Consider the following 12690-nt stretch of genomic DNA (forward strand, 5'->3'; position numbering starts at 1 on the left):
TCCGATGCACCTCTACAGGTTTACTGTATCCCTTGGAGCTTCACAGTGACGATGTAACAAAGAAATATCATCGGAATTAAATATAAGAGACAAAATGCCGACTTAAGTACAGGAAGACTGAGTCTTCCTACTGTCTATGTTTTGAGCGTTTCCTGTGTCATCAGTTTTACTTTCCGTTACACCTCTACAGGTTTACTATATCACTTAGACCTTCCCATTCACGATGAAACACAGAAATTTCATCGGAAATAAATATGAGAGGCACAATGCCGAATTAAGTACAGGAAGACTGAGTCTTCCTACTGTCTATGTTTTGAGCGTTTCCTGTGTCACCAGTTTTACATTCCGATGCACCTCTGGAGGTTTACTGTATCCCTTGGACCTTCCCATTGACCATGAAACACAGAAATTGCATCGGAATTATATATAAGAGACACAATGCCGACTTAAGTACAGGAAGACTGAGTCTTCCTACTGTCTCTAATTTGAGCGTTTCCTGTGTCACCAGTTTTACATTCCGATGCACCTCTACAGGTTTACTGTATCCCTTGGACCTTCACAGTGACGATGAAACACAGGAATTGCATCGGAATTAAATATAAGAGACACAATGCCGACATAAGAACAGGAAGACTGAGTCTTCCTACTGTCTATAATTTGAGCGTTTCCTGTGTCACAAGTTTTACATTCCGAAGCACCTCTGCAGGTTTACTGTATCCCTTGGACCTTCACAGTGACGATTAAACACAGGAATTGCATCGGAAGTAAATATAAGAGACACAATGCCGACCTGAGTACAATAAGGATAAGTCTTCCCACTGTCTATGTTTTGAGCGTTTCCTGTGTCATCAGTTTTAATTTCCGATGCACCTCTGCAGGTTTACTATATCCCTTGGACCTTCCCATTCACGATGAAACACAGAAATTTAATCGGAAATAAATATAAGAGACACAATGCCGACTTAAGTACAGGAAGACTGAGTTTTCCTACTGTTAATGTTTTGAGCGGTTCCTGTGTCACCAGTTTTACATTCCGATGCACCTCTGCAGGTTTACTGTATCCCTTGGGCCTTCCCATTGACGATGAAAAACAGAAATTGCATCGGAATTAAATATAAGAGACACAATGCCGACTTAAGTACAGGAAGACTGAGTCTTCCTACTGTCTATGTTTTGAGCGTTTCCTGTGTCACTAGTTTTACATTCCGATGCACCTCTGCAGGTTTACTGTATCCCTTGGACCTTCCCATTGACGATGAAACACAGAAATTGCTTCGGAATTAAATATAAGTGACACAATGCCGACTTAAGTACAGGAAGACTGAGTCTTCCTACTGTCTATGTTTTGAGCGTTTCCTGTGTCACCAGTTTTACATTCTGAAGCACCTCTGCAGGTTTTCTGTATCCCTTGGACCTTCCCATTGACGATGAAACACAGAAATTGCATCGGAATTAAATATAAGAGACACAATGCCGACTTAACTACAGGAAGACTGAGTCTTCCTACTGTCTATGTTTTGAGCGTTTCCTGTGTCACCAGTTTTACATTCTGATGCACCTCTGCAGGTTTTTTGTATCCCTTGGACCTTCACACTGACGATGAAACACAGAAATTGCATCGGAATTAAATATAAGAGACACAATGCCGACTTAAGTACAGGAAGACTGAGTCTTCCTACTGTCTATAATTTGAGCGTTTCCTGTGTCACCAGTTTTACATTCCGATGCACCTCTACAGGTTTACTGTATCCCTTGGAGCTTCACAGTGACGATGTAACAAAGAAATATCATCGGAATTAAATATAAGAGACAAAATGCCGACTTAAGTACAGGAAGACTGAGTCTTCCTACTGTCTATGTTTTGAGCGTTTCCTGTGTCATCAGTTTTACTTTCCGTTACACCTCTACAGGTTTACTATATCACTTAGACCTTCCCATTCACGATGAAACACAGAAATTTCATCGGAAATAAATATGAGAGGCACAATGCCGAATTAAGTACAGGAAGACTGAGTCTTCCTACTGTCTATGTTTTGAGCGTTTCCTGTGTCACCAGTTTTACATTCCGATGCACCTCTGGAGGTTTACTGTATCCCTTGGACCTTCCCATTGACGATGAAACACAGAAATTGCATCGGAATTATATATAAGAGACACAATGCCGACTTAAGTACAGGAAGACTGAGTCTTCCTACTGTCTCTAATTTGAGCGTTTCCTGTGTCACCAGTTTTACATTCCGATGCACCTCTACAGGTTTACTGTATCCCTTGGACCTTCACAGTGACGATGAAACACAGGAATTGCATCGGAATTAAATATAAGAGACACAATGCCGACATAAGAACAGGAAGACTGAGTCTTCCTACTGTCTATAATTTGAGCGTTTCCTGTGTCACAAGTTTTACATTCCGAAGCACCTCTACAGGTTTACTGTATCCCTTGGAGCTTCACAGTGACGATGTAACAAAGAAATATCATCGGAATTAAATATAAGAGACAAAATGCCGACTTAAGTACAGGAAGACTGAGTCTTCCTACTGTCTATGTTTTGAGCGTTTCCTGTGTCATCAGTTTTACTTTCCGTTACACCTCTACAGGTTTACTATATCACTTAGACCTTCCCATTCACGATGAAACACAGAAATTTCATCGGAAATAAATATGAGAGGCACAATGCCGAATTAAGTACAGGAAGACTGAGTCTTCCTACTGTCTATGTTTTGAGCGTTTCCTGTGTCACCAGTTTTACATTCCGATGCACCTCTGGAGGTTTACTGTATCCCTTGGACCTTCCCATTGACGATGAAACACAGAAATTGCATCGGAATTATATATAAGAGACACAATGCCGACTTAAGTACAGGAAGACTGAGTCTTCCTACTGTCTCTAATTTGAGCGTTTCCTGTGTCACCAGTTTTACATTCCGATGCACCTCTACAGGTTTACTGTATCCCTTGGACCTTCACAGTGACGATGAAACACAGGAATTGCATCGGAATTAAATATAAGAGACACAATGCCGACATAAGAACAGGAAGACTGAGTCTTCCTACTGTCTATAATTTGAGCGTTTCCTGTGTCACAAGTTTTACATTCCGAAGCACCTCTGCAGGTTTACTGTATCCCTTGGACCTTCACAGTGACGATTAAACACAGGAATTGCATCGGAAGTAAATATAAGAGACACAATGCCGACCTGAGTACAATAAGGATAAGTCTTCCCACTGTCTATGTTTTGAGCGTTTCCTGTGTCATCAGTTTTAATTTCCGATGCACCTCTGCAGGTTTACTATATCCCTTGGACCTTCCCATTCACGATGAAACACAGAAATTTAATCGGAAATAAATATAAGAGACACAATGCCGACTTAAGTACAGGAAGACTGAGTTTTCCTACTGTTAATGTTTTGAGCGGTTCCTGTGTCACCAGTTTTACATTCCGATGCACCTCTGCAGGTTTACTGTATCCCTTGGGCCTTCCCATTGACGATGAAAAACAGAAATTGCATCGGAATTAAATATAAGAGACACAATGCCGACTTAAGTACAGGAAGACTGAGTCTTCCTACTGTCTATATTTTGAGCGTTTCCTGTGTCACTAGTTTTACATTCCGATGCACCTCTGCAGGTTTACTGTATCCCTTGGACCTTCCCATTGACGATGAAACACAGAAATTGCTTCGGAATTAAATATAAGTGACACAATGCCGACTTAAGTACAGGAAGACTGAGTCTTCCTACTGTCTATGTTTTGAGCGTTTCCTGTGTCACCAGTTTTACATTCTGAAGCACCTCTGCAGGTTTTCTGTATCCCTTGGACCTTCCCATTGACGATGAAACACAGAAATTGCATCGGAATTAAATATAAGAGACACAATGCCGACTTAACTACAGGAAGACTGAGTCTTCCTACTGTCTATGTTTTGAGCGTTTCCTGTGTCACCAGTTTTACATTCTGATGCACCTCTGCAGGTTTTTTGTATCCCTTGGACCTTCACACTGACGATGAAACACAGAAATTGCATCGGAATTAAATATAAGAGACACAATGCCGACTTAAGTACAGGAAGACTGAGTCTTCCTACTGTCTATAATTTGAGCGTTTCCTGTGTCACCAGTTTTACATTCCGATGCACCTCTACAGGTTTACTGTATCCCTTGGAGCTTCACAGTGACGATGTAACAAAGAAATATCATCGGAATTAAATATAAGAGACAAAATGCCGACTTAAGTACAGGAAGACTGAGTCTTCCTACTGTCTATGTTTTGAGCGTTTCCTGTGTCATCAGTTTTACTTTCCGTTACACCTCTACAGGTTTACTATATCACTTAGACCTTCCCATTCACGATGAAACACAGAAATTTCATCGGAAATAAATATGAGAGGCACAATGCCGAATTAAGTACAGGAAGACTGAGTCTTCCTACTGTCTATGTTTTGAGCGTTTCCTGTGTCACCAGTTTTACATTCCGATGCACCTCTGGAGGTTTACTGTATCCCTTGGACCTTCCCATTGACGATGAAACACAGAAATTGCATCGGAATTATATATAAGAGACACAATGCCGACTTAAGTACAGGAAGACTGAGTCTTCCTACTGTCTCTAATTTGAGCGTTTCCTGTGTCACCAGTTTTACATTCCGATGCACCTCTACAGGTTTACTGTATCCCTTGGACCTTCACAGTGACGATGAAACACAGGAATTGCATCGGAATTAAATATAAGAGACACAATGCCGACATAAGAACAGGAAGACTGAGTCTTCCTACTGTCTATAATTTGAGCGTTTCCTGTGTCACAAGTTTTACATTCCGAAGCACCTCTGCAGGTTTACTGTATCCCTTGGACCTTCACAGTGACGATTAAACACAGGAATTGCATCGGAAGTAAATATAAGAGACACAATGCCGACCTGAGTACAATAAGGATAAGTCTTCCCACTGTCTATGTTTTGAGCGTTTCCTGTGTCATCAGTTTTAATTTCCGATGCACCTCTGCAGGTTTACTATATCCCTTGGACCTTCCCATTCACGATGAAACACAGAAATTTAATCGGAAATAAATATAAGAGACACAATGCCGACTTAAGTACAGGAAGACTGAGTTTTCCTACTGTTAATGTTTTGAGCGGTTCCTGTGTCACCAGTTTTACATTCCGATGCACCTCTGCAGGTTTACTGTATCCCTTGGGCCTTCCCATTGACGATGAAAAACAGAAATTGCATCGGAATTAAATATAAGAGACACAATGCCGACTTAAGTACAGGAAGACTGAGTCTTCCTACTGTCTATGTTTTGAGCGTTTCCTGTGTCACTAGTTTTACATTCCGATGCACCTCTGCAGGTTTACTGTATCCCTTGGACCTTCCCATTGACGATGAAACACAGAAATTGCTTCGGAATTAAATATAAGTGACACAATGCCGACTTAAGTACAGGAAGACTGAGTCTTCCTACTGTCTATGTTTTGAGCGTTTCCTGTGTCACCAGTTTTACATTCTGAAGCACCTCTGCAGGTTTTCTGTATCCCTTGGACCTTCCCATTGACGATGAAACACAGAAATTGCATCGGAATTAAATATAAGAGACACAATGCCGACTTAACTACAGGAAGACTGAGTCTTCCTACTGTCTATGTTTTGAGCGTTTCCTGTGTCACCAGTTTTACATTCTGATGCACCTCTGCAGGTTTTTTGTATCCCTTGGACCTTCACACTGACGATGAAACACAGAAATTGCATCGGAATTAAATATAAGAGACACAATGCCGACTTAAGTACAGGAAGACTGAGTCTTCCTACTGTCTATAATTTGAGCGTTTCCTGTGTCACCAGTTTTACATTCCGATGCACCTCTACAGGTTTACTGTATCCCTTGGAGCTTCACAGTGACGATGTAACAAAGAAATATCATCGGAATTAAATATAAGAGACAAAATGCCGACTTAAGTACAGGAAGACTGAGTCTTCCTACTGTCTATGTTTTGAGCGTTTCCTGTGTCATCAGTTTTACTTTCCGTTACACCTCTACAGGTTTACTATATCACTTAGACCTTCCCATTCACGATGAAACACAGAAATTTCATCGGAAATAAATATGAGAGGCACAATGCCGAATTAAGTACAGGAAGACTGAGTCTTCCTACTGTCTATGTTTTGAGCGTTTCCTGTGTCACCAGTTTTACATTCCGATGCACCTCTGGAGGTTTACTGTATCCCTTGGACCTTCCCATTGACGATGAAACACAGAAATTGCATCGGAATTATATATAAGAGACACAATGCCGACTTAAGTACAGGAAGACTGAGTCTTCCTACTGTCTCTAATTTGAGCGTTTCCTGTGTCACCAGTTTTACATTCCGATGCACCTCTACAGGTTTACTGTATCCCTTGGACCTTCACAGTGACGATGAAACACAGGAATTGCATCGGAATTAAATATAAGAGACACAATGCCGACATAAGAACAGGAAGACTGAGTCTTCCTACTGTCTATAATTTGAGCGTTTCCTGTGTCACAAGTTTTACATTCCGAAGCACCTCTGCAGGTTTACTGTATCCCTTGGACCTTCACAGTGACGATTAAACACAGGAATTGCATCGGAAGTAAATATAAGAGACACAATGCCGACCTGAGTACAATAAGGATAAGTCTTCCCACTGTCTATGTTTTGAGCGTTTCCTGTGTCATCAGTTTTAATTTCCGATGCACCTCTGCAGGTTTACTATATCCCTTGGACCTTCCCATTCACGATGAAACACAGAAATTTCATCGGAAATAAATATAAGAGACACAATGCAGACATAAGTACAGGATGACTGAGTCTTCCTACTGTCTATGTTTTGAGCGTTTCCTGTGTCACCACTTTTACATTAGGATGCACCTCTGCAAGTTTACTGTATCCCTTGGACCATCCCATTGACGATGAAACACAGAAATTGCATCGGAATTAAATATAAGAGACACAATGCCGACTTAAGTACAGGAAGAATGAGTCTTCCTACTGTCTATGTTTTGAGCGTTTCCTGTGTCACTAGCTTTACATTCCGATGCACCTCTGCAGGTTTACTGTATCCCTTGGACCTTCCCATTGACGATGAAACACAGAAATTGCATCGGAAATAATTATAAGAGACACAATGCCGACTTAAGTACAGGAAGACTGAGTCTTCCTACTGTCTATAATTTGAGCGTTTCCTGTGTCACCAGTTTTACATTCCGATGCACCTCTACAGGTTTACTGTATCCCTTGGACCTTCACAGTGACGATGAAACACAGGAATTGCATCGGAATTAAATATAAGAGACTCAATGCCGACTTAAGTACAGGAAGACTGAGTCTTCCTACTGTCTATGTTTTGAGCGTTTCCTGTGTCACTAGTTTTACATTCCGATGCACCTCTGCAGGTTTACTGTATCCCTTGGACCTTCCCATTGACGATGAAACACAGAAATTGCATCGGAATTAAATATAAGAGACACAATGCCGACTTAAGTACAGGAAGACTGAGTCTTCCTACTGTCTATGTTTTGAGCGTTTCCTGTGTCACCAGTTTTACATTCTGAAGCACCTCTGCAGGTTTTCTGTATCCCTTAGACCTTCCCATTGACGATGAAACACAGAAATTGCATCGGAATTAAATATAAGAGACACAATGCCGACTTAAGTACAGGAAGAATGAGTCTTCCTACTGTCTATGTGTTGATCGTTTCCAGTGTCACCAGTTTTAAATTCAGATGCACCTCTGCAGGTTTACTGTATCCCTTGGATCTTCCCATTGACGATGAAACACAGAAATTGCATCGGAAGTAATTATAAGTGACACAATGCCGACTTAAGTACAGGAAGACTGAGTCTTCCTACTGTCTATAATTTGAGCGTTTCCTGTATCACCAGTTTTACATTCTGAAGCACCTCTGCAGGTTTTCTGTATCCCTTAGACCTTCCCATTGACGATGAAACACAGAAATTGCATCGGAATTAAATATAAGAGACACAATGCCGACTTAAGTACAGGAAGACTGAGTCTTCCTACTGTCTATGTTTTGAGCGTTTCCTGTGTCATCAGTTTTACTTTCCGATGCACCTCTGCAGGTTTACTATATCACTTAGACCTTCCCATTCACGATGAAACACAGAAATGTCATCGGAAATAAATATGAGAGACACAATGCCGAATTAAGTACAGGAAGACTGAGTCTTCCTACTGTCTATGTTTTGAGCGTTTCCTGTGTCACCAGTTTTACATTCCGATGCACCTCTGGAGGTTTACTGTATCCCTTGGACCTTCCCATTGACGATGAAACACAGAAATTGCATCGGAATTATATATAAGAGACACAATGCCGACTTAAGTACAGGAAGACTGAGTCTTCCTACTGTCTCTAATTTGAGCGTTTCCTGTGTCACCAGTTTTACATTCCGATGCACCTCTACTGGTTTACTGTATCCCTTGGACCTTCACAGTGACGATGAAACACAGGAATTGCATCGGAATTAAATATAAGAGACACAATGCCGACATAAGAACAGGAAGACTGAGTCTTCCTACTGTCTATAATTTGAGCGTTTCCTGAGTCACAAGTTTTACATTCCGAAGCACCTCTGCAGGTTTACTGTATCCCTTGGACCTTCACAGTGACGATTAAACACAGGAATTGCATCGGAAGTAAATATAAGAGACACAATGCCGACCTGAGTACAATAAGGATAAGTCTTCCCACTGTCTATGTTTTGAGCGTTTCCTGTGTCATCAGTTTTAATTTCCGATGCACCTCTGCAGGTTTACTATATCCCTTGGACCTTCCCATTCACGATGAAACACAGAAATTTCATCGGAAATAAATATAAGAGACACAATGCAGACATAAGTACAGGATGACTGAGTCTTCCTACTGTCTATGTTTTGAGCGTTTCCTGTGTCACCACTTTTACATTAGGATGCACCTCTGCAGGTTTACTGTATCCCTTGGACCATCCCATTGACGATGAAACACAGAAATTGCATCGGAATTAAATATAAGAGACACAATGCCGACTTAAGTACAGGAAGAATGAGTCTTCCTACTGTCTATGTTTTGAGCGTTTCCTGTGTCACTAGCTTTACATTCCGATGCACCTCTGCAGGTTTACTGTATCCCTTGGACCTTCCCATTGACGATGAAACACAGAAATTGCATCGGAAATAATTATAAGAGACACAATGCCGACTTAAGTACAGGAAGACTGAGTCTTCCTACTGTCTATAATTTGAGCGTTTCCTGTGTCACCAGTTTTACATTCCGATGCACCTCTACAGGTTTACTGTATCCCTTGGACCTTCACAGTGACGATGAAACACAGGAATTGCATCGGAATTAAATATAAGAGACTCAATGCCGACTTAAGTACAGGAAGACTGAGTCTTCCTACTGTCTATGTTTTGAGCGTTTCCTGTGTCACTAGTTTTACATTCCGATGCACCTCTGCAGGTTTACTGTATCCCTTGGACCTTCCCATTGACGATGAAACACAGAAATTGCATCGGAATTAAATATAAGAGACACAATGCCGACTTAAGTACAGGAAGACTGAGTCTTCCTACTGTCTATGTTTTGAGCGTTTCCTGTGTCACCAGTTTTACATTCTGAAGCACCTCTGCAGGTTTTCTGTATCCCTTAGACCTTCCCATTGACGATGAAACACAGAAATTGCATCGGAATTAAATATAAGAGACACAATGCCGACTTAAGTACAGGAAGAATGAGTCTTCCTACTGTCTATGTGTTGATCGTTTCCAGTGTCACCAGTTTTAAATTCAGATGCACCTCTGCAGGTTTACTGTATCCCTTGGATCTTCCCATTGACGATGAAACACAGAAATTGCATCGGAAGTAATTATAAGTGACACAATGCCGACTTAAGAACAGGAAGACTGAGTCTTCCTACTGTCTATAATTTGAGCGTTTCCTGTGTCACAAGTTTTACATTCCGAAGCACCTCTGCAGGTTTACTGTATCCCTTGGACCTTCACAGTGACGATTAAACACAGGAATTGCATCGGAAGTAAATATAAGAGACACAATGCCGACCTGAGTACAATAAGGATAAGTCTTCCCACTGTCTATGTTTTGAGCGTTTCCTGTGTCATCAGTTTTAATTTCCGTTGCACCTCTGCAGGTTTACTATATCCCTTGGACCTTCCCATTCACGATGAAACACAGAAATTTAATCGGAAATAAATATAAGAGACACAATGCCGACTTAAGTACAGGAAGACTGAGTTTTCCTACTGTTAATGTTTTGAGCGGTTCCTGTGTCACCAGTTTTACATTCCGATGCACCTCTGCAGGTTTACTGTATCCCTTGGGCCTTCCCATTGACGATGAAACAGAAATTGCATCGGAATTAAATATAAGAGACACAATGCGGACTTAAGTACAGGAAGACTGAGTCTTCCTACTGTCTATGTTTTGAGCGTTTCCTGTGTCACTAGTTTTACATTCCGATGCACCTCTGCAGGTTTACTGTATCCCTTGGACCTTCCCATTGACGATGAAACACAAAAATTGCATCGGAATTAAATATAAGAGACACAATGCCGACTTAAGTACAGGAAGACTGAGTCTTCCTACTGTCTATGTTTTGAGCGTTTCCTGTGTCACCAGTTTTACATTCTGAAGCACCTCTGCAGGTTTTCTGTATCCCTTGGACCTTCCCATTGACGATGAAACACAGAAATTGCATCGGAATTAAATATAAGAGACACAATGCCGACTTAACTACAGGAAGACTGAGTCTTCCTACTGTCTATGTTTTGAGCGTTTCCTGTGTCACCAGTTTTACATTCTGATGCACCTCTGCAGGTTTTTTGTATCCCTTGGACCTTCACACTGACGATGAAACACAGAAATTGCATCGGAATTAAATATAAGAGACACAATGCCGACTTAAGTACAGGAAGACTGAGTCTTCCTACTGTCTATAATTTGAGCGTTTCCTGTGTCACCAGTTTTACATTCCGATGCACCTCTACAGGTTTACTGTATCCCTTGGAGCTTCACAGTGACGATGTAACAAAGAAATATCATCGGAATTAAATATAAGAGACAAAATGCCGACTTAAGTACAGGAAGACTGAGTCTTCCTACTGTCTATGTTTTGAGCGTTTCCTGTGTCATCAGTTTTACTTTCCGTTACACCTCTACAGGTTTACTATATCACTTAGACCTTCCCATTCACGATGAAACACTGAAATTTCATCGGAAATAAATATGAGAGGCACAATGCCGAATTAAGTACAGGAAGACTGAGTCTTCCTACTGTCTATGTTTTGAGCGTTTCCTGTGTCACCAGTTTTACATTCCGATGCACCTCTGGAGGTTTACTGTATCCCTTGGACCTTCCCATTGACGATGAAACACAGAAATTGCATCGGAATTATATATAAGAGACACAATGCCGACTTAAGTACAGGAAGACTGAGTCTTCCTACTGTCTCTAATTTGAGCGTTTCCTGTGTCACCAGTTTTACATTCCGATGCACCTCTACAGGTTTACTGTATCCCTTGGACCTTCACAGTGACGATGAAACACAGGAATTGCATCGGAATTAAATATAAGAGACACAATGCCGACATAAGAACAGGAAGACTGAGTCTTCCTACTGTCTATAATTTGAGCGTTTCCTGTGTCACAAGTTTTACATTCCGAAGCACCTCTGCAGGTTTACTGTATCCCTTGGACCTTCACAGTGACGATTAAACACAGGAATTGCATCGGAAGTAAATATAAGAGACACAATGCCGACCTGAGTACAATAAGGATAAGTCTTCCCACTGTCTATGTTTTGAGCGTTTCCTGTGTCATCAGTTTTAATTTCCGATGCACCTCTGCAGGTTTACTATATCCCTTGGACCTTCCCATTCACGATGAAACACAGAAATTTCATCGGAAATAAATATAAGAGACACAATGCAGACATAAGTACAGGATGACTGAGTCTTCCTACTGTCTATGTTTTGAGCGTTTCCTGTGTCACCACTTTTACATTAGGATGCACCTCTGCAGGTTTACTGTATCCCTTGGACCATCCCATTGACGATGAAACACAGAAATTGCATCGGAATTAAATATAAGAGACACAATGCCGACTTAAGTACAGGAAGAATGAGTCTTCCTACTGTCCATGTTTTGAGCGTTTCCTGTGTCACTAATTTTACATTCCGATGCACCTCTGCAGGTTTACTGTATCCCTTGGACCTTCCCATTGACGATGAAACACAGAAATTGCATCGGAAATAATTATAAGAGACACAATGCCGACTTAAGTACAGGAAGACTGAGTCTTCCTACTGTCTATAATTTGAGCGTTTCCTGTGTCACCAGTTTTACATTCCGATGCACCTCTACAGGTTTACTGTATCCCTTGGACCTTCACAGTGACGATGAAACACAGGAATTGCATCGGAATTAAATATAAGAGACTCAATGCCGACTTAAGTACAGGAAGACTGAGTCTTCCTACTGTCTATGTTTTGAGCGTTTCCTGTGTCACTAGTTTTACATTCCGATGCACCTCTGCAGGTCTACTGTATCCCTTGGACCTTCCCATTGACGATGAAACACAGAAATTGCATCGGAATTAAATATAAGAGACACAATGCCGACTTAAGTACAGGAAGACTGAGTCTTCCTACTGTCT

This window comes from Schistocerca nitens, chromosome 2, assembly GCF_023898315.1.
Source record: "Schistocerca nitens isolate TAMUIC-IGC-003100 chromosome 2, iqSchNite1.1, whole genome shotgun sequence".
Classification (NCBI taxonomy): Eukaryota; Metazoa; Arthropoda; class Insecta; order Orthoptera; family Acrididae; genus Schistocerca; species Schistocerca nitens.